The 23,570-nt window shown below is 38.6% G+C and overlaps 1 protein-coding gene across 9 annotated transcripts in view; it reads right to left on the bottom strand.

The window, feature by feature from the left end:
- The window catches only part of LOC117991065 (potassium voltage-gated channel protein Shaw-like), a 408,219-nt gene extending 388,289 nt beyond the window's left edge, over nt 1-19,930 (bottom strand). For 8 of the 9 annotated variants that reach the window (XR_011237882.1, XR_011237881.1, XR_011237884.1 and 5 more), the window contains exon 1: nt 19,687-19,930. The gene's annotated coding sequence lies outside the window, so the exon portion shown is untranslated. Of the gene's footprint in view, nt 1-6,451; nt 6,547-19,686 lie in introns of all 9 variants that reach the window. The other variant, XM_069505071.1, reaches the window with a different exon arrangement.
- Between the last annotated feature and the right edge of the window lie 3,640 nt (nt 19,931-23,570).

Here is a 23,570-nt window from a genome sequence, read left to right as displayed (position 1 = left end):
TGAGAAAGCTTTGACGTTTGTTTATAGTACAACTAGCTGTCCCGCCCTGCATCGCTCGGATGAAAGTTTCGGGCGTTAGATGCAAAGAAAACCTATATTTACATGCTCTAGCATCCAGCTAGGCAGCAATGTTCTACATTGCTGCCTAGCTCGGTCTGTAATCTATAGATATATATAAAAGGAAAATGACTGATCTATCAACGCACAGCTCAAACTACTGGACGGATCACGCTGAAATTCGGCATGCAGATAGCTATTATAACGTAGGCGTCCGCTAAGAAAGGATTTTTTAAAATTCAACCCCTAAAGGGGTAAAATAGGGGTTTGAAGTTTGTATGAAACTCTGTCAGTTTTGAAGTTAGAAGCGCGAAATTTTGCAATTTACACTAATCTATAATAATAAAAGGAAAAGGTGACTGACTGATCTATCAACGCACAGCTCGAACTACTGGACGGATCGGGCTGAAATCCGGCATGCAGATAGCTATTATGACGTAGGCATCCGCTAAGAAAGGATTTTTGAAAATTCAACTCCTAAGGGAGTGAAATAGGAGTTTGAAATTTTGTAGTCCACGCGGACGAAGTCGCGAGCATAAGCTAGTGTCATATAAGCTTATAGAGATTGTATGGGGACCAGTAGTGCCGCGACAGCAGTGTGACAGCTGGTGACAGCACTGTTGCGGCAGCGCTGCTGCGTGCAGCGTGGTTCGGAATCATACCTTTACTAAGCCTTCGCTGTCCGTCCATCCGTCCATCTGTCAGCGGGCTGCATCTCGTGAACCTTAATAGGTAGAGAATTGATTTTCACAGAATGTGTAGTTATTGCTGTAGTCTAAGACAAAAAATAATAAAAAAATCTCTGTTACTGCACAATGCACATGTTCATGGGCGGCGGTAATCACTTAATATCAGGTGACCCGACTGCTCGTTTGCTTGCCATTTTTATTAAAAAAAAAACAAAATGGCCGCCTTCAATAAAAATCTATGTTTTCAATATCTATACCCACGCAAACTGATATTGCACTTGTGTGAGAGGATTGTTTCCCTCCCTAAGCCCTCACTCGATGAGCAATGCATACAAATTGAGTTTATTTATTTTTAGGGTTCCGTATCCCCAGAAAAAAAGTAACACTTATAGGCCCACTTCGTTGTCTGTCTGTCGTGTCTGTCAAGACCCGTCAAGGGAATCAAAACCTATTGGATACTTCCCGTTTACATAAAATCATGAAATTGGCAGGTAGCAATGTCTTAGCTATAGCACAAGTAGGAAAAATCTGAAAACTGTGAATTTGTTCGGTTACATCACAAAAAAAGTGTTATTTTGTTCTACGATGGTACGGAACTCTTCGTGTCCGACTCGCAACTGACCGACGTTTTTAGGGTTCCGTACCTCAAAAGGAAAAACGGAACCCTTATAGGATCACTTTGTTGTCTGTCTGTCTGTCTGTCTTTCTATCTGTCTGTCTGTCTGTCTGTCTGTTTGTCTGTCTGTCTGTCTGTCTGTCTGTCTGTTATGCAACTGTTGTATAAAGAGGGGCATTAAAACACGAAAGTCGGTTTATCACACGAGGCGAAGCGATCACTTTGTTGTCTGTTTGTCTGTCTGTCTGTCTGTCTGTCTGTCGGTTTGTCGGTCTGTCAAGAAACCTACAGGGTACTTCCCGTTGACCTAGAATCATGAAATTTGGCAGGTAGGTACATCTTATAGCTGACATTTGGGGAAAAATCTGAAAACCGTGAATTTGTGGTTACATCACACAAAAAAAAAATGAAATTGTGGTCATGAACAAATATTGCTATTTTGAACTTTCGAAGTAAGATAACTATATCAAGTGGGGTATCATATGAAAGGTCTTCACCTGTGCATTCTAAAACAGATTTTTATTTATTTTTATGTAACATAGTTTTTGAATTAGCCTGTAAAATGACGAAAAAATACGACTGTAGAACCCGACGACGAGAACCCTCAATGCGCGAGCATGACTCGCACTTGGCCGGTTTTTTTTAATATTTGTAGTATCGCTGAGAGTTTATTATACATCCAAGAATCTAGAGCTGGTAGTTTTAATAATACTAATTGCTTGCCTATATTTAATAACTACCCACACTAACTAATATTGCACTTGTGTGAGAGGATTGTTTCCCTCCCTAAGCCCTCGTTCGATGAGCAATGCATACGAATTGAGTTTCTACTCATGATTGATTTTTAGGTATTTTCAACTTTCGAAGTGAGTGACTATATCAAGTGGGGTATCATATGAAAGGTCTTCACCTGTACATTCTAAAACAGATTTTTATTTATTTTTATGCATCATAGTTTTTGAATTATCGTGCAAAATGTCGAAAAAATACGACTGTAGAACCCGACGACGAGAACCCTCATTGCGCGAGCCTGACTCGCACTTGGCCGGTTTTTTATCCAAATGTATGTACTTATAATAATATAAGCAACTACAGAAAACAACACTAAATCCATATCCATGCTTATTTTATAAATGCGAAAGTGTGTCTGTTTGTCTATCTGTCTGCTAGCTTTTCACGGCCCAACAGTTCAACCGATTTTAATAAAATTTGGTACAGAGTTAGCTTACATCCCGAGGAATCAATTAGTTCCCGCGGGATTTTGAAACATGTATATTCACGCGGACAACGTCACAGGCATCAGCTAGTAAGAGAATAAACAAACGTGCAAAAATCACAACTCTTCTTTGATATGCCTCAAAGTCGGTTAAAATTAAACCGTAACAAATCTTGATAAGCGTTCCTGAGAAGTCCGAGATTAAATAGTTTACGAACTCAAGTCTTTCTTTCAAGTCTGTATCTATAGCTGTAATTCCGTCTGTCTGTCTGTATCAAGTTGTTCAAACAGAAACGGTACAGTTTATAGACTTGCTTGTTTCATCTGATTTGTTTACAATTCTGTAGTGTTTGCCGCGGAACCGAATGTTTATTGTGTATACTAGATGATGCCCACGACTTCGTCCGCGTGGATTTAGGTTTTTAAAAATCCTGTGGGAACTCTTTGATTTTCCGGGATAAAAAGTAGCCTATGTCCTTCCCCGGGCTGTAAGCTAACCCTGTAGCAAACTTAATCAAAATCGGTTGGACGGTTGGGCCTTGAAAAGCCTCGGTCTTTAGAGTGACATTAATTCGTCTTTGTAGAGCGTTGTCTCTGTCACTCTTACCTATAAGACGTTTTGTCGGTTTCAATGACAGAGACAACGCTCTACAAATCTTCTATCTCCTTCTAAAGGTCGACGTACATTACTTTCTGCCGCGTACTGTACCTACCTACGTAATCATATTTCATGATATTGAATATGCGGGCCTATAACCACTAACCACTAAATAGCAAACAGGCTTAACAAACAAACACCGCCTGATCAAACAGATACACGGATCTATTGTACCACATATAGTAATAAAACAGGATCCAAAGATAATATGATTTTCAGCAGGAATTTCCTACTATATAGGTACTTGCAGACATAATACACAGGGTGAAATAAAACATCTCATTGAACGTTGCGTAGCCAGGTGCCGCGGGGTAAATGCCGCGTAGGCGGAGCATTGACCCGAGTTTTGCACGCTATATATTGCAGGTTTGAAAAATACTAAATCACCAAAACTACATGTATAAGGCAAATGGTTATTGGTATTGGATTGTGTTTAACTCAAACTCAAACTCAAATTATTTATTCAGAATAGGTAAAATTTTTGGTTAGTGATGGTCAAAATTTTAATTTTTGTTTGTAGTGGTGATAATTAATACGTACTTAAAACTAAAGCTACGAGGGCTTCAAACGCGCTCCGGTCTGAGAAGAGCCCACAACAAACTCAGCCGGGTAAAGGGTTTAGGTACCATTTACCGTCGCACAGCTATGGAATGAACCTCAGATCTTTTAGAAGTTATTTGTTTTAATTTTCTACTAAATAAAACTTATTATAGTGTTAATGATTTTTTAATGACAAATTTTAAATAATGCATGCATAGAAATAGACATTTAAATTATTAAAAACATTTAAATGATGAGTGATGACATAACAATATTAATGAAATTAGATAATTTATGAAGATAATTTAGAAATAATTTTGCACGCCACGCTTGGCAGGATATGTAACTGATTACCTAACTTTTAAGACCCCATGTAAATAATTTACATGTACCTACCATATCTGAGCAAAATAAATAAATGATTATGATTATTATGATTATGATTATGTAGTAGGTACAGGACGATATTGCCTACACCATGTACCACCTATATACCTCGAATAAACATTATTCTATTCTATTCTATAATAATAGCGCTAAGTTTTTGTTAGTGTTCTAATTACGTATAGCCCTTAGGCATCAATCCTATATCGAGTTCTAAAGGTCAATATAGGCCAGGCAATGGGTAGGTTTTGACTGGGTTGACTTACAAAAGGTCAAGGTAAGTTCTAATTTGGTAGACTAGCTTTGCATAGTTCAGTGTCCTAATTAATATTCCAAGTTTGTGATATTGAGCGACCGCCACTTGCAACGCATTATTGGAAAAACCGCGGCCAAGTGCGAGTCGGACGCGCACGAAGGGTTCCGTACCATCTATAAAAAGTGCAAAAAAACCATGTTTGTTAAATGGGAGCTCCCCTTAAATGTTTGTTTTATTTTAATTAATTTAATAATTTTCAAATATATTGATTTTTTGCATGAAATATAATATAGTTAAAGCCTTGGAGAGTCACATATGTAAACTTTTTGTCCTGGAAAATCAAAGAATTCCTATTGAATATTTAAAAACTAAATCCACGCAAATGAAGTCGTGGGCATCATTTTGTATTTCCAACAAGCCATCTACAATCCCATAGCTATATATTTTGCGTATCTAGAGTTAGAATTTCTCTAAAGTCGAATATAATGTTGCAAACGAGCGCTGAAGCTAAAAGCCTTACTCGGGCGATAAATATCACCTGTCCTTTTCAATATGCGAAGATTTTCCCTCCTCGAATATTACGCTCTCGGCTATCTTTCTAGGTTACGCCAGTACCGGGTATATTCAGCACAGGGTGTGAAATATTTAGATAGTGATGCAGATATACCGTGCTAGGAAATAGTGTTGCAGATATTCCGTGCTAGAAAATAGTGTCGTAATAGTTACATTGTCCGTTATATTGTTGCATTGATATAGCAAAACTGGCGATTGGGTAGATCTTAGGGGTAGATGAGGGATCATCAGATCATCATCATGATCAACCCATCACCGGCTACTGCAGAGTATGGGTCTTCTCGCAGAATGGGAAGCTGGCCTACAAACCAAAAAGCCACTACAACTTACTATTCAATATGCGAAGATTTTCCCTCCTCGAATATTACGCTCTCGGCTATCTTTCTAGATTACGCCAGTACCGGGTATATTAAGCACGGGGTGTGAAATATTTAGATAGTGATGCAGATATACCGCACTAGAAAGTAGTGGTGCAGATATACCGTGCTAGGAAATGGTGTCGTAGATATGCCGTGCTATATTAGACGACAGAAATTGTATAAGCGCCACTGTTATGAATAGACCCCGTTATATTGTTGTATTGATATATAGCAAAACAGACGATTGGGTAGATCTTAGGGGTAGATGAGGGATCATCATCATCATCATGATCACCGGCTACTGCAGAGTACGTGTTTTCTCTAAGAATGAGAACGGTTTAGGTCATGGTCCGCCACATGTACTGTATTATATTACATATACATTTATATTACACTAGATGATGCCCGCGACTTTGTCCGCGTGAATTTAGGTTTTCCAAAAATCTTAATAGATAAATAGCCCCACCCCTAGTCCTTCCCCAGTATGTAAGCTCTGTACAAAATTTCATCAAAATCGGTAGAACTGTTGGGCCGTGAAAAGCTAGCAGACAGACAGACACATTTTCCTATTTATAATATTAGTATGGATAAGTATGGATAATAGTAAAATGGAATGGAAAACCCATTACATACAAAGTAAAGTATTACGTATTTAGTCAGGGCGGACCTGGGGCGGGCGGGCGGGCGGCGCAAACTGAAAACGGAAACGGTTGGAATTGACCACTCTATTCTTTGGCCACTACTTTAATACCGTCTAGAGTAGTATTGACTCAACCAAAAATGTATTTATTTGATAAAGATAATATGAAAATTCAGGCCGAAATGGACATTTCCCATTAATCTGTACTTGTAATTGCCTTCTGCAATACAGGGTTTTCCTAGTGCAGAGGGTAGGAAACTCGTTTCTTGTGTCTAAATTCAAAATTCAAAATAAATTATTCTTATTCTTAATCCGCAAGGCATCGCCAAGGTCTGCACCTATACGTAGTCGAAATTCCACGGATATGTACGAAGCGATTTGCTTTCTCATTTCTAATCCGAACCGCTAAGATTTGGAACACCCTTCCAGCATCAGTTTTCCCCTTCAATTATATTATTTTTACCTTCAAGTCGGGAGTGAATAGGCATCTTCTAGGCAAGCTCCATGTTAGGCTGCATCATCACTTGCCACCAGGTCTGATTGCAGCCAAGCGTTAGTCTATAAATTAAAAAAAAAATACATCATCTTGGGGTAGTAATGCAGTGGGTTCCCAGATCATTCCGCATACAACTACTACTACTACTACTACAACTACTAAGAAGTACAAGATTTCGGTTATTAGGTTTACAGCTATAGTTTGGATGAGTGACGTCCAAAGTCATAACATGGGGTTATTCAAGGGGCGGACCAACAAATTCCTAAAAGGCCGGCAACGCATCGGCGGCTCCTCTGGTGCTGCAAATGTTCATGGGCGGCGGTAATCACTTAACATCAGGTGACCCGCCTGCTCGCTTGCTCGCTATATCTATTACAAAAAAAAAAAAAAAAGTCGGTCACCTATTCAGTTTTTTTTTTTTTTTTTTTTTTTTTTTAATACAATAAAACTTAAAGCTAGCCTTATCTAATTACTATATAAATCATGACCGCGTGGAATGGTGCCAAGAATACTGGCTGCATTTCCGCGCTGGACAGCCAGGCTGATCCGCTGCGCAAAAAATGAGCCCATTCAGTTATCAACTTAGGTCAACGTTGCTTAACAATCGCAATCGATTGATACATGTGCGTTGTCATAACTGCGCCACACGTCCCACCTGCAGATAATCTACACCTGCCTTAATTAATAGAATTACTTAGGTAAGTACCTACTTTAAAATAGCCATATAATCAGCCTACAATCAGTAGGTAGGTACCCTTATTATAAATGCAAAAGTGTGTTTGTTTTTTGGTTTGTCCTTCAATCACGTCGTCACGGTGCACGGGTATAGATAAAGAACTGGAGAGTGACAAAGGCTTCTTTTTATCCCGGAAAATCAAAGAGCTCCCACGGGATTGCTAAAAAACCTAATTCCACGCGGACGAAATCACGGGCATCAGCTAGTCGTACATAAAAGCTTTCACTAAATAAAACACTGCATTGTCCAAAGCTTTATCACGGTCACGCACAGTAAACACGCTTGTGGATATAAATGGAATTGATCCTCTGTTGCTGCATTTTTCCAGGAAATTAATTCCAGGAATAAATCACATAATAATGCAGAACAACAGAGAATCTAAATATATAAAAGGAAAAGGTGACTGACTGACTGATCTATCAACGCACAGCTCAAACTACTGGACGTATCGGGCTGAAATTTGGCATGCAGATAGCTATTATGACGTGGGCATCCGCTAAGAAAGGATTTTTGAAAATTCAACCCCGAAGGGGGTGAAATAGGGGTTTGAATTTGTGTAGTCCACGCGGACGAAGTCGCGAGCATAAGCTAGTTTTAAATAAATAGGGCAATAGAAATGGTATAATTTTTTGAGAGTTTATTTTTCATTGATTTCAAGAAAATCTTTTTTCACAAGAATTTCTTGACAAAAACTCAATAATTTTTTTGGCCAACAGTAATTGAAGAAATCAAGTAAAGATTTTAACTACTAGCTCATGCCCGCGACTTCGTCCGCGTGGAATTAGGTTTTTTAAAAATCCCGTGGGAACTATTTGATTTTTCAGGATAAAACGTAGCCTATGTCACTCTCCAGGTCTATATCTATACCCATGCAAAAAATCACGTCAATCCGTTGCACCGCTGCGACGTGATTGAAGGACAAACAAACACACTTTCGCATTTATAATAAGGATACTGATAGGTACAAACACTAAAAACTATTGAATCGGGCAAATGTGCTCAATACTGTACCTACAGAGTTGAGGACAGTGGCTCTTCGTCTGGAAGGACACAGAAAACACTACAAACCTGCATATAAAGAAAGAACACACACATTAAAATTAGACCTAGTTAGGTTATCCCGGCGCCTCTAATACTTGAGTAGTAAAGTCATAAGACCTCAAGCAGAAGAAGCGCCGGAATAAACTATGTCATGTGTGGCACAACCCGAAAAAAAAGGTCCCGACTCAGCATAAATGCCATATGTCTTGCACAAGTACAAAAACATACAGCGCTGGTTTTCAGTAGGAACCCTGATTCGAGGCTATACTGCTAAAACCTAAAACTTAAGTCTTTATTGAGTTCGTTGGGTCTTATTTTATAGGCAGTTAGGTTGTTTAAGCAGAAGCTATACCCTCGATAAACTCGTAGTCTCGACTGATTGCAAATGCAACAACAGATTTCATTGAACCCAAACCGAAAGTCAAACCTAGAACCTCAAAACCTGTAGCCGTTTAATTTAGCTACTGTCAGCGAGGGATTCAAAAGGCAGCGTGGTTGCATGCACAACCACATTATGGAAAGTGATGGATCATAGAAATAATACACTTCAGTATATACAGCTTTGCTTGTGTAGGTATATATCAGGTGAATGGTAACGACCATTCAACATGCGAGTCAAGGGTGTATACTGTATGGTACGCGACGGGTTCAAAATGGCAATCGGGTTGGGGACGCCCCGCACACCATAGCCCCCGTGCTAACCCGGACGTGCGGGTGTGCGGGGAGTCCCTTTGCCTCATACCCTGATTGCCATCTCAACCTGCCGTGGACTATAGGTGCAGCCTTCTATTTCAAGAGCGGTTGAGGTACAGAGGATTATTTTAAAAAACCGGCCAAGTGCGAATCAGACTCGCGCACTGAAAGTTCCGTACTACAATCGTATTTTATCGACATTTTGCACGATAATTCAAAAACTATGATGCATTAAAATAAATAAAATCTGTTTTAGAATGTACAGGTTTCCTTTCATAAATGATACCCCACTTGATATAGTCACTCACTTCACACACTTTTGCACGATAAATCAAAAACTACTTACTTTACTAGATCTCGTTCAAACCAATTTTCGGTGGAAGTTTGCATGGTAATTAATATACATCATATATTTTTTTTTAGTTTTATCAATCTCTTATTTTAGAAGTTATATGGGGGGGGGGGGGGGGGGGCATTTTACCACTTTGGAAGTGTCTCTCGCGCAAACCATTCAGTTTAGAAAAAAATGATATTAGAAACCTCAATATCATTTTGAAGACCTATCCATAGATACACACACACTTGATGAAAAAATTTTTGAGTTTCAGTTCTAAGTATGGGGAACCTCCAAAATTTATTGTTTTTTTTCTATTTTTGTTTTTGTTTGAACCCAAAAAAACTCTGATTTTCCAGGATTTTCTATCTCGGTACCAGTCAATGATGCCTGCAACGTCGTCCATGTAGATTTAGGTTTATAAAAATCCCGTGAAAACTCATTGGTTATGAAAACCAATGAGTTCGATACGCATGCACGGAACCATTCGTGTACAAGTCCGACTCGCACTCAATCGGTAAAATGCAGTTTTTTAAATATAAACAAAATGTTATCTGTACAAATAAAGCATTAGGTATTTGAATTTCTTCTAACGTTTCTCAATTTGATGATATTTTCTCAAAAATCGAAGCTTTTTGTTAGTGTTGGCAACTGTAATTAGTAACCTTATTATAAATGCGAAAGTGTGTTTGTTTGTTGGTTTATTGGTTTGTTGGTTTGTCCTTCAATCACGTCGCAACAGTGCAACGGATTGACGTGATTTTTTGTATAGATAAAGACCTGGAGAGTGACATATAGGCTACTTTTTATCCCGGAAAATCAAAGAGTTCCCACGGGATTTTTAAAAACCTAACTCCTCGCGGACGAAGTCGTGGGCATCAGCTAGTTATACAATAATATGAAACAACAACAAACACTGCACACTTTACAGTAACTGATACAATAATGCAGTGCGTGGGCGGAATTTACGATAATATTGCCAATAATAAGAACACCCACGCGAAAAAATAATAATATATACACTATTGTTTGTTAACCACTATTCTGAAACTTTGACTCACCTTGATGTTATATAAGTTCCGCAAATTGCTATTGCACTGGAACCATGTCACATTAACATCGAAATAAAGTCATTTTGACGTCAGCCGAAATAAAAATATACCATCAGCTCGAAACTTCAGTCTAGTGCTGACGTCACTAAAATGGCGGCCACGCGCATTAGCAATTTGCGGGGAATACCGCACGACACGATTTGCGATCACGATACGCTATACACGACGTAATGTTCGTACGATTTTCCCTGAGTGACGATTCCGCAACCACTACGGCAGTTGCGTCGTCTTGTCCCGAATTCAATGACAGGTAATTTCCTGCAATCCTGCTTTTCTTATGAAGATGCAAAAATACTGGATTCATCCACTTATTAAAGTGCAGATTGCAGAAAACTCCGGAATTGCGATTCAGGTTTGCGTGTTCTCCTTTCACTTTTCGAGGATGATACCCGTGCTGCCATCTAGTGAGAGCGGCGTGAGTACTGAGTAGTCAAGGCTTGGGTTCGTATCGAATTGATGTATGATTGCGTATCTATTGTATTCGTACGACTGAGGAGCACCGTCTGCTTGCAATTGTGGCGATCGCCACATCTTTAAAGCTGGAGTGAATATGCAACCTAGATCTCATCATTGCTTTTTTTTAATCGTGATCATTGTCGACAAGCGCAAGCCTATCACGCAATAAAAAAAGAACTAAGTATGCTATATGCATAGCAATGCACCACTTTGTAAACAAGGGTTCACGTAGAAAATATAAAGTGTCAAAGGCATTTCTGTAGAATTCTCAGCACAAAACGACATGCTTCTGTCGCAGCGAAGCGTTTCGAGTGAAACAAAGAGGCTTGCTGACTTGCAGCTTTCATTGCTTAGCTAGTTTTTGTAGAAAATAATATAAAGTCAAAGGCGTTTCTCAGCAGAAAATATCTTCTGTCGCAACGAAGCGTCTCGAGTAATTCAAAGTCACTTGCAATGCTTTTTTACTAACTTCAAAATAAGGAGGTAATGTATTCTATCATGTTTTGTTTTTTAAATTTAGCTTTTTAGAGAATGATATAGCAGAAACGTTGATTCAGATACCTATAGTATTATGCTACATGCATAGCAATGCACCACTTTGTAAACAAGGGTTCCACGTAGAAATATAAAGTGGCAAAGGCATTTCTGTAGAATTCTCAGCACGAAACGACATGCTTCTGTCGCAGCGAAGCGTTTCGAGTGAAACAAAGCGGCTTGCTGACTTGCGTTGTTTTGTCATAGCTTTCATTGCTTAGCTAGTTTTTATAGCAAAAATAAGTCAAAGGTCTCAGCAGAATATCTTCTGTCGCACGATAGCGTCTCGAGTAATTCAAAGTCACTTGCATTGCTTTTAAATGATTTCAAAAAAACCGGCCAAGTGGGAGTCAGGCTCGCTCACTGAGGGTTCCGTAGTACAGTCGCATTTTTTTCGACATTTTGCACGATAAATCAAAAATTCATAAAAATAAATAAAATCCGTTTTAGAATCCACAGGTCAAGCCCTTTCATAAATTATGATACCCCACTTGATATAGTTATCTTACTTCGAAAATTGAAAATACTATATTTATTAGTTTATGACCACAATTTAATTTTTTTTTGTGTGAATTTGACTACAAATTCACAGTTTTCAGATTTTCCCCCTAAAGCCAGCTATAAGATCTACCTACCTGCCAAATTTCATGATTCTAGGTCAACGGTAAGTACCCTGTAGGTTTTCTTGACAGACAGACGGACAGACAGACAGGCAGACAGAGAGACAACAAAGTGATCCTATAAGGGTTCCGTTTTTCCTTTTGAGATACGGAACCCTAAAAAGATTGACCCGTCTGTTTGTTTTCAAATTCTGCTTTTTGGACAACAAAAGGACAGAAATGCTGGTGATTATCATCATTTTTGTGTTATGTGCGTTTTAAGCAATTAGATATCACTTGCTTTAATTAAGCTAAGGTGGACGGACGACATCAGACGAGTTCGCAGGGTAGCCGCTGGATTCAGGCGGCGCAAGACCGTGGAGTGTGGAGCCCCTACAAGAGACCTATGTCCAGCTGTAGACGTCTATCGGTTGACGATGATGATAGATCCCCAATAAAATTCAATTTCTTGACTCCACGAAAACACAAAAAATCTCATATAGCAAAGCCGGACTACTGAACTCATGATTCCAGTTTAACACTCGCATCTGGCCACTGACGTAAACAAAACATTCGGTACAAGCGGACATACAATCAAATCTTTTACGACTCTATAATGTTCGATACGACGGTAGAGATTAGTTTTTTTCCCTGTGTATTTATAGTGTCATAAACATCATTGGCCGCTTTTGATCGGTGTAGTTTGTTTGATCGTGTTTTCTATTGCAAAAGTTCTGATCATTCATCATGATCATCATCAACCGATAGGACGTCTACAGCTGGACATAGGTCTCTTGTAGGGACTTCCACACGCCCACGGTCTAGCGCAGTCCGAATCCCCGGCTCTCCTGCGACTTGTCTGATGTCGTCCGTACACCTAGTGGGGGGCCGTCCAACGCTGCGTCTTCCGGTGCGAGGTAGCCATCCAGACCTTGGGACCCCAACGTCTATCGTTTTTTACAAACTATGTGCCCTGTCCATTGCCACTTCAGCTTCGTAACCCGTTGAGCTATGCTTGGAGTTTCTCTATGTGATAACTCAGAAATGAGAAGATCCGTAAGAGAACTACAGTAACCGACATAGCTCAGGTCATTGGTTAAAAATAAGTTTTGAAATGTAGGTTCTGTTTAAAATGTGGACCCCCCTCTAAGAAAGGATTTTGATACGTTCGACCAGGATTTTAAAATACTTAGTATACTTATATAAGTATATAAGTATTTAATTAATGCTATTTTCTAATTTTATAAAAAAACATGGGTACCTATTTAGAAAAAAATTATGTTTCTAAAAAATAAAAAGCATGGACCAGCGTAACATTTTCCTTTGGGAACATCCCCATGTTTTTTGGCGATAACTACTTAAAAACAACAATTTTAAATCAATTGCTATAAATCGTAAATGCTGTAAATCTTAAGATTACCTATTTAAATAGGTTGGGACATTTTTGATGCATTCTGCAACCTTTTTCTAAAAAGGGGCTAATAAACCCGTCTTGGACTGTAGTAAAAAAATGAATTGTAACCCCATAAACTACCGCTAAACAAAAAAATCACGTCATTTTATTACTACAGTCTAATAGTATCTAAATCTATTAAGATTTACAGCATTTACGATTCTTAGCAATTGATTTTAAACCATCGCAATGGATAGCAACACCGATATGGTATATGTATAGGTTCAAATAGCTGATGTAATAGAAAATTACTTATTCAGTATGTAAAACATGTCCAAAATATTAATGTCCGCAGGCATTTTAATTGGCCTACAAATCACTGGAGAATTGCTTTTTCCATTATTTTGTGTGCCGCCGTACATTCGATGTTGTGAAAATCAAGCCAAATCAATCAACTTTTATCTACCTTTTAAATATATCAGGTGGTACACCAAAATAGGTGCTATCGATTTTTCACCTGCCGTAGCCCGATAAATAAAAGAAGGGTTATGTTTTAGCAATCTACAAGTATAGTTTTTAATATTCGCGCCTTCCACATGCATTTCACTTGTCTAGTGCTAATCGTGAGTGACTATTTACCTCCGCTCTGTTAAGTAGTGAACTGTAGGAAAGAAGTGTTCACAAGAAACCAGTCGCAAGCTTGGCTCACGTCCAAGTATCGCGTATCTACAGCATTTCACTTGTCTAGTGCTTATCGTGAGTGACTGTTTACCTCTGCCACAGCCTCTGCTCTGTTTAAGTAAGTAGTGGAACTGTAGGAAAGAAGTTACGTGTTCAAAGAAACAAGTAGCAAGCTTGGCTCACGTTCAAGTATCGCGTATCTACATGCATTTCACTTGTCTGGTGCTTATCGTGAGTGACTGTTTACCTCTGCCACAGCCTCTGCTCTGTTTAAGTAAGTAGTGGAACTGTAGGAAAGAAGTTACGTATTCAAAGAGCGCCAAATAGCAAGCTTGGCTCACGCCCAAGTATAGTGTATCTACATGCATTTCACTTGTCTAGTGCTTATCGTGAGTGACTATTTACCTCCGCTCTATTTAAGAACGCCTATTTCGAATTTTAGTATTTTATTTTGTACTAGCTTATGCTCGCGACTTCGTCCGCGTGGACTACACAAATTTTCAAACCCCTATTTCATCCCCTTAGGAGTTGAATTTTCAAAAATCCTTTCTTAGCGGATTGCCTACGTCATAATAGCTATCTGCATGCCAAATTTCAGCCCGATCCATCCAATAGTTTGAGCTGTGCGTTGATAGATCAGTCAGTCAGTCAGTCACCTTTTCCTTTTATATATTTAGATTTTGATTTGTGACACTTTATTTTTATTTTTCATTCAGATACAAGTTAGCCCTTGACTATAATCTCAGCTGGTGGTAAGTGATGATGCAGTCTAAGATGGAAGCTGGCTCACCGGCACGTCACCCGCGCTATCCTGCACCGGGTAAGCGTGGGGGCTGTGCGGGTGTGCGGGGTCCCCACCCTGATTACCATCTCGAACTGTCGCGTACCATAGGTACCAAATTAAGATACTTGAGGTCTAATTACAAAATAATTAACCACAAGCCAAACTGACTTCAATTGAAAATGGTAATGCAGGTAGAGCTGGCACGGAGCCAGAATGAAAATGTATTTTATTTCCCGCCCCGGTCAGGCCAGGTAAGCTAAGCTGACTCTCGGTGTTTTTTTTTTTTATTTTTTTTATACAGATACAAGTTAGCCCTTGACTGCAATCTCACCTGGTGGTAAGTGATGATGCAGTCTAAGATGATAACGGGCTAACCTGGAAGGGGTATGGCAGTTTTTATTAAACCCATACCCCTTTGGTTTCTACACGGCATCGTACCGGAACGCTAAATCGCTTGGCGGCACGGCTTTGCCGGTAGGGTGGTAACTAGCCACGGCCGAAGCCTCCCACCAGACCAGACCAGAAATTAAAAACGTGCATTTCAATTTTCAGACAATAATACTAAAGAGGATTTACTTTTACAACGATACGGGCCCGATATAACTCAGCACGTGACCAATATAAGGAATAAGAGTTTGTAAGAAAATCCATGGACTTTCGACCAAAAACCGGCTAAGTGCGAGTCAGGCTCGCGCAACGAGGGTTCAGTACTACAGTCGTATTTTTTCGACATTTTGCACGATAATTAAAAACTATTATGCATAAAAATAAATAAAAATCTATTTAGAATGTACAGGTAAAGCCGCTTTCATAGTGGCGTGCACAGGGTTTGAACCTAGAGTAAGCATTAGTTAGCTAACTACCTATTTAATGACAGGTCATCATGAAAAATGAGCACATAGCCATTTCAACTAGGTAAGCAGTGCTTTTATGCAGCTATGACCTGCACGCCACTGACCCCACTTGATATATTAATCTTACTTTGAAAGTTGAAAATACTAATTATTGGTTCGTGAACACATTTTTTTTGTGATGTAACCACAAATTCACGGTTTTTGGATATTTCCCCTTACGTGTGTTATAAGACCTACTATCTGCCAAATTTTATGATTCTATGTCAACGGGAAGTACGTCCCTATAGGTTTCTTGACAGACAGACAACAAAATGATCCTATAAGGGTTCCGTTTTTCCTTTTGAGGTACGGAATCCTAAAAACATGCATTTCAATTTTCAGACAATAATCCCTAAGAGGATAAAATAAGGGATAATTTTTTTTAAGAAAATCCATGGGCTTTCTATCAAAAATGAAAAAGTATTGGAAATTCTAAACTTTCACCGATTTCCAAAAATTCCACTTGAGCAAAGCCGGGGTGAGTCAGCTAACATCTTATATTTACACTAGCTTATGCTCGCGCACACAAATTACAACCCCCTATTTTACTTTCTTGGGGGTTGAATTTTCAAAAAATTCCTTCTTAGCGGATGCCTACGTTATAATAGCTATCTGCATGCCAAACAGCCCAATGCGTCTAGTAGTTCCAGCTGTGCATTCATAGATCAGTCAGTCAGTAAAAAATATTTTATCCCGCAAAATCATAGGTTTTTCACGGAATTTTTTCAAACTGAAATCCACGCGACCGAAGTCACGGGCATCAGCCAGTTTAAAATATATTACGAAGACGTGGCAAAACTTATATACCTTACGGGCTCTTATATGAGTGAATGTAATGCGTTCCCGGCGTGGATAGAATGCATAATGAATACTACTATGAATAATACCTATCTAGAGAGTCAAGCTTTTCAAAGTCGTTTTAACTTCTTCAAATATAACTTGGATTCATCCAACGACCCCTACTAGGCACCTACTCAGAAGACGGGTTAATTTGAACTATAAAAAAACCGGCTAAGTGCGAGTCAGGCTGGCGCACCGAGGGTTTCGTACTACAGTCGTATTTTTTCAACATTTTGCACGAGATAGCAGATTTGTAGAGCATTGTCTCTGTCGTTGAGACCGGCAAAACGTCGTATGTGTGACAGAGACAACGCTCTACAAAGGCGAAATGTCATTCTAAAATCTAAAGGTCGATGTACATTCCTTTCTGCCGTGTACTGCAACTGCTTAAAGGCTGCAGTCAGTACAAAAGTATAGGCTAAGAAATTACTAATACACTCACGTTTACTAAACCCTACAAACTAAAACCTATTTATCAAAACGTCGATTACACGTAACAAGTTCAAGGGTTTTCGTGAAAAATAGTTGTACAACAATATTGGAACAAGAGAAAATTGTTTATTAGGAAAGGATGATGGACAAAACACAGGGTGTAGCCAGAACGCTAACAAAAACTTAGCGTTATTGTTATACTACCTAAACACAATCCAATACCAAGAACCATTTGTCTTATTTTGTAGTTTTAGTCATTTAGTCATTTTCAAACCCGCAATGTATAGCTTGAAAAACTCGGGTCAATGCCCCACGTACGACGCGGCATTGACTCCGAGTGACTTAGTATAACAAAGCATTGTTATAAACATCCATGGAAAATTTCATGCGGTTTCTAATTTATTATTTTGAAAAATGAGACTTTTTTTTTCAGCGCTATATTTAAATGAAATTAACGCATGAATTGTATAAATTATACAATGGTTTAATGTATTATACAACCATTTATTGTATAATGAATTATAAAGCAACGTAACCCCCAGTCAGGCGATAGCGATCTGACCGAATTTCGCCCCATTGGACGTAGGGTTGTCAACTAAAATATATATTTTTTAAAGTATCAGTACTTTTAAAATCCCGTCAGAACTCTTTGATTTTCCGGAATCAAAAGTCCTATGTCCTTCCCCGGGATGCCAGCTATCACTGCACCAAATTTCATAGAAATCGGTTAAAAGGACGGGCCGTGAACAGCTAGCAGACTGACATACAGATGACAGACAGACAGACGGACAGACAGACTGACACACTTTCGCATTTATAATTCACGGACGCGACGTACCTCGATCTTGGGCTTTGGAGTAATGTATAGTTTTTATCAGTTCAATATTGTTGTAGATGCTTTCCTTCAACGTTAAAGCAAGTGACATTAATTAATCGCTCAAAATCTACTGCTGCGAAACGTTTGAAGTGCGATCGAACCCCAGACTCTCCGAAGAGTAGGCTGAAGTTTCAACCAATAGTCTATCACTGCTTCTTACTTAGTTCGCTCTAGTCTTTAAATATATAAAAATGTAAATAAAAATTTAAATCCAACCAAAAACTATGGTCAGATTCAAAAGCGTGATGAATAATACCTTCGATAGCTCCAGGACTGTAAGTGGAAGCTTCTAAGCAGTGGACTAGGACAAAGAAAGGAAAAGTAAAGGAAAACTCACGTATGCGCGACAGTTCTTCGTAAATTCTTTTTCTGTTCACTTCACTTTCTTTTCGCGAGAGAATCGACCACAGCTGAGGCGTTCAGGCGATTAGCGACACGTTTACACACGTTTTTAACACAACACGGCGTCCGCCATTACGGGTTCTTGGAGCGAAGAAGCGAGCGCCCAGCACGATGTCTTTGTTGCGATTTTAAATGTATCCTTAAATATATAAAAGGAAAAGGTGACTGACTGATCTGATCTATCAACGCACAGCTCAAACTACTGGACGGATCGGGCTGAAATTTGGCATGCAGATAGCTATTATGACGTAGGCATCCGCTAAGAAAGGATTTTTGAAAATTCAACCCTTAAGGGGGGAAATAGGGGTTTGAAATTTGTGTAGTCCACGCGGACGAAGTCGCGAGCATAAGCTAGTGTTATATAAAAGGAAAAGGTGACTGACTGGCTGACTGATCTATCAACGCACAGCTCAAACTACTGGACGGATCAGGCTGCAATTTGGCATGCAAATAGCTATTGTGACGTAGGCATCCGCTAAGAAAGGATTTTTGAAAATTCAACCTCTAAGGTGTGAAATAGAGGTTTGAAATTTGTGAAGTCCACGCGGACGAAGTCGCGAGCATAAGCTAACTAGCTATACTATACTACATCTAACTAGCTATTATAATACTGTTAAAGTATTTTGTTTTTTATAAATTGTGAGTAAAGCTTCGAAAGTTGCGAGCGCGGGATCGAACCATGGACCCACTAAAGAAGAGTTCAAAAGCATAACCACTACTCACTAGGCTTTCACCACTTTTTACTTCATCATCATCATCACGATCAACCCATCGTCGGCTCACTACAGAGCACGGGTCTCCTCTCTGAGTGAGAAGGGTTTTGGCCATAGTAGACTTCACACACCTTTGAGAACATTATGGAGAACTCTCAGGCATGCAGGTTTCCTCACGATGTTTTCCTTCACCGTTAAAGCAAGTGATATTTTAGTTACTTAAAAACGCACATAACTCTGAAAAGTTAGAGGTGCGTTCCCGGGATCGAACCCCCGACCTCCGATTAGAAGGCGGACGTCCTAACCACTAGGCTATCACAGCTTATACTTTTTACTTAGTTCTCTCTAATTATGAAATAATAAGGTAAATAATCTGGCTCATTTTTTGCGCAGCGGATCAGCCTGGCTGTCCAGCGCGGAAATGCAGCCAGTATTCTTGGCACCATTCCACGCGGTCATGATTTATATAGTAATTAGATAAGGCTAGCTTTAAGTTTTATTGTAATAAGGTATACTTTTTGATATGTTTTATAATTACTTACTATTTTCATTTAACGCAACGGGATCCACAAAATTTAATGTGAGACACCTATAAAAAAATACATAACGGGTAGCAACCCTAATTGCATCCAACATGAAAAGTTCCCAAAACACACGCAAGAAAGTAATTTAATTTACCAACCTGTATCCGAACTATAGGGACGCAGTATACACTCACATAATAAACCAACACTCGCCCGAGGCACTGCAATATTAAAAATTCAACACAAAAAAAATCGATTCTCCCAAACATTGGTTACACATCGATACATCTTAACTGAACGATCAATCGACGTTATTATTAATAATCTGTGATAATGCTGTCACTTAAGAATTCCATTTTTGAATTGGCGTCCGCGGTCGGCGCGGAAACCGCGCGCGCCTTATGGCCACCGTATTCTCACTGACGTATTCGCTTTTCCACGCATGCGCATTGTAGCCGATACTTACATTTCATATTGTTAAGGTGCATCCACATTTGTGATATTTCATCGTGACATGGCTCCGTGACCGTGTCAGCAACGCATGTCAGCAACTACCGTCATCATCATCATCATCATCATCAACCAATACACGTCCACTGCTGGACATAGGTCTCTTGTAGGGACTTCCACACGCCACGGTCTTGCGCCTCCTGAATCCAGCGGCTCTCTGCGACTCCTCTGATGTCGTCCGTCCACCTAGTGGGGGGTCTTCCAACGCTGCGTCTTCCGGTGCGAGGTCGCCAATCCAGCATCTAGGGACCCCGTCAGTATCTACAAAATTTCATTAAATTTGATTAGTTAAACATCACTTACCACCATGTGAGATCGTAGTCAATGGCTAACATTTTAATCATACCTAATCATAATTTATATCGGAATCTATACTATTATATAAAGAGGTAATATCGTTAAGTTTTTTGTAGGGGGTAATCTTTGGAACTACTGAACTGATTTTAAAAATTCTTTCACTAGTAGAAAGCTACATTATTCCTGAGTGACATAGGCTATACGGGATCTTTAAAAACCTAAATCTACGCGGGCGAAGCCGCGGGGATCAGCTAGTTTAAAATAAAACGCTTCGATCATTCACATTTTAGCTTAACACTAGTCCTGCAGAGTGCTTCGTTAACTCAGTGTCTAACCTGAATGAGCCACCGAGTAGATTTGGTATTGTTTGGTTTCTACACTGCTGCCTCATTGAGTGACGTCAATCAATCAATCAATCAATCAATGTCACGTTGTAGGCGGGGCATTGACCTAAGTTTTGCATGCTATACATTGCGGGTTTGAAAAATAATAAATCAATGAAACTACAAAATGAGGCAAATGGTTATTGGTATTGGATTATGTATAGGTAGTATAACAATAACGCTAAATTTTTGCTAGCGTTCTGGTTACGCTCTGTATTTTTTCGTAGGAAACCTTCAATGGAATAAAAATAAATATTTTATGAGCTCGGTGGCTATCATTCAGTGTTAGTCACTAAGTTAGCCTATCAGCACAGACCACTACCATCAGCCTACTGTAGTGATGTCACGCGGTCCGACGCAGAGTCACAATTAATGTGGGTGCACCTTAATGAACTCTACAGTCTACCAGTCTACTTACCACCCTAGTACTTTAGAATTTAAAAATAAGGGTTGTTTTTCCTTGCCGCCCTAGTTGACGGTAGTTACTTGAAAATTGTTGATGTTGTCCCATATTAAGGTTACAATTATATAAATGTTAATTACGCTGAATTGTGGGACTATTATAGGTTCGTATCTTGTACTGTAAACTCAAAGTTTCAAACATTTCTTTAGTGACGTGAGATAGGCAAAGCTCATACAATCCATACTAATATTAATAAATGCAAAAGTGTGTCTTGCTCAGCGTTGCCAGATTTTTTTTGCCAAGTCGGGATTTTGGAACTTTCCGAGTGAAAAAAGCGAAAAATACCCGGCTGAGTTTGTTGTAGGCTCTTCTCAGACCTGGGCGCGCTTGGAACCCTCATAGCTTTAGTTATAAGTTTGTATAATAATTATCACCACTATAACTTAAAAACTAACAACAGACAATCAAAAAGTGTTATTTATTACCTAACATTTTAAGGATATTTTAATAAATACATTAAAAATATGAATGAATAACAACAATAGAAATGTATATACATTATACATACAGAAAAACTTATCACTAAAAAATTTATATTTACAAAAAATATACGCCGTCCAAATGGTCATTTATGGGCATTGTGCCCAAAACACTGGCGCTATTACCTCGCTGAACGGCAAGGCTCAACCGTTGAGCGAAATAAGCACCAGCTCTTGGGTCACCAGACGCGTGGATCAGCTTTTGATCAGCGTTATTTATTACCTAATATGAATAAATTATTTGAATTTTGAATTTTGACCGAAATCCGGTCGGAAGGAGATCATCTCCTATACTAGTTCTAGTACGTACCTATTCTGTGTGTATTATCTAAAATGTATGCATGCAATTATCGCACGCTCCCTATAGACACACCGCAGCTTAACGTTCTGACCGTTCTTAGAAATGATTAACGCGTCTACCCAACCACCCTCACATCCAGAGTCCATTATCCAAAATGGACGTAGGTATATACCTACCTTAGCTTTAATACCTATATTTTATTTTTTATTTTTTATTTTAGGAACACACACAATACATTAATTTAACACAAACTACGACACTTATAGACAAACACAGGCTGATAAATGTATCTAGACAAATAAAAAGAACTTAACTAACTACTTAACTAATAATAATAATAATGATAGAATTACTATACAATAAAACATTATTGTACTTATTTTTGTTATTACTTTTATTGTAGATTTTAATTATTTTTATTTTATTTATAATTTTATTGACTTTTGTAATAATATGGGTACATTTTGCCTGAAATAAAGAACATTATTATTATTATTATTATTATTATTAACTAAACAATTAATAATTAAGTTACTTAGGAGATGAACCCACCGTAAAATGATAAGAGATTTTTTTTGAATGCAGTAGCTGAGTCATGAAATATGATATATAATACTATATGATACTAGCTGACCCGGCCCGGCTTCTCTCGGGTGGAATTTAGAAAATCGAAGTGGCGGTTGAATTTCCAAAAATCCTGGAACACGTACTTTCTTCATTTGTGACCGAAAACCCAAATACCAATTTTCGTGCAAACAACTTGAATGACGGACTTTCCTACAAACTTTCATCCCCTGTTTAACCCACTTAGGGGTGGAATTTCGAAAAATCCTTTCACAGCGAATACCTACTCTTTACAAAGAACACATCCTCAAAATTTCATGTCTCTAGGAGCTGCGGTTGTGCGTTGATATAATATATAAGTCAATCAGTCAGTCAGTCAGTCAGTCAGGACTGAATTTTATATGTATAGATTACCCTTAGTTAAATGATTTCTAGATTTTTCTCAGAAAAAGTACGTCGTTTTAAAAAAAAACTGTCTTTTTTCCACATCTAGTAGTAGTTACTAAGTATGTCTACTAACAAATTAAGCCATAGTTGCTTTGAATAAAAATGTTTTATTTATTTATTCATTTATTTTATCTTATTGATTTTACCTGTTAAGGATATGTATTTCATTTTAAACAAAAAACTTAAAATAAAGTGTGGTGTTTTTCAAGAGGGTTGAAAAAGACAGTGCAGCTGGGTGAGCTTTTATAACAAGTTCGTTAATTAGACAAGAAAGAAAGAAAGTTACGTACAAAGAAGAATTAACAAGGTTGTACATAACTAAATTAGAGCTAACGGCAAGAGGGAAACTGGAGGAAACTGATGCATTTGAGTTTCTTTTCTAATTGCATATTCTTGCAATTCTTTGAAGTACTTACTTCAAAGAATTGCGTATACTTATACATTCTTTGATCATCTGTATTAAAAGAAATAGTCTTAGGTATATATTTACTTCAGGAAGCTTCGAGATGTCTTCTTATCCAAAATTCCTCAGTGCTTGAAGACCAAAGTCTTCGAACAGTGCGTGTTGCCACTTTCCAGTGATGACATATGGATCCGA

This window comes from Maniola hyperantus, chromosome 19 (assembly GCF_902806685.2).
Source record: "Maniola hyperantus chromosome 19, iAphHyp1.2, whole genome shotgun sequence".
NCBI classification, from domain to species: Eukaryota; Metazoa; Arthropoda; class Insecta; order Lepidoptera; family Nymphalidae; genus Maniola; species Maniola hyperantus.
This window is presented reverse-complemented; position numbering and strand designations above follow the sequence as displayed.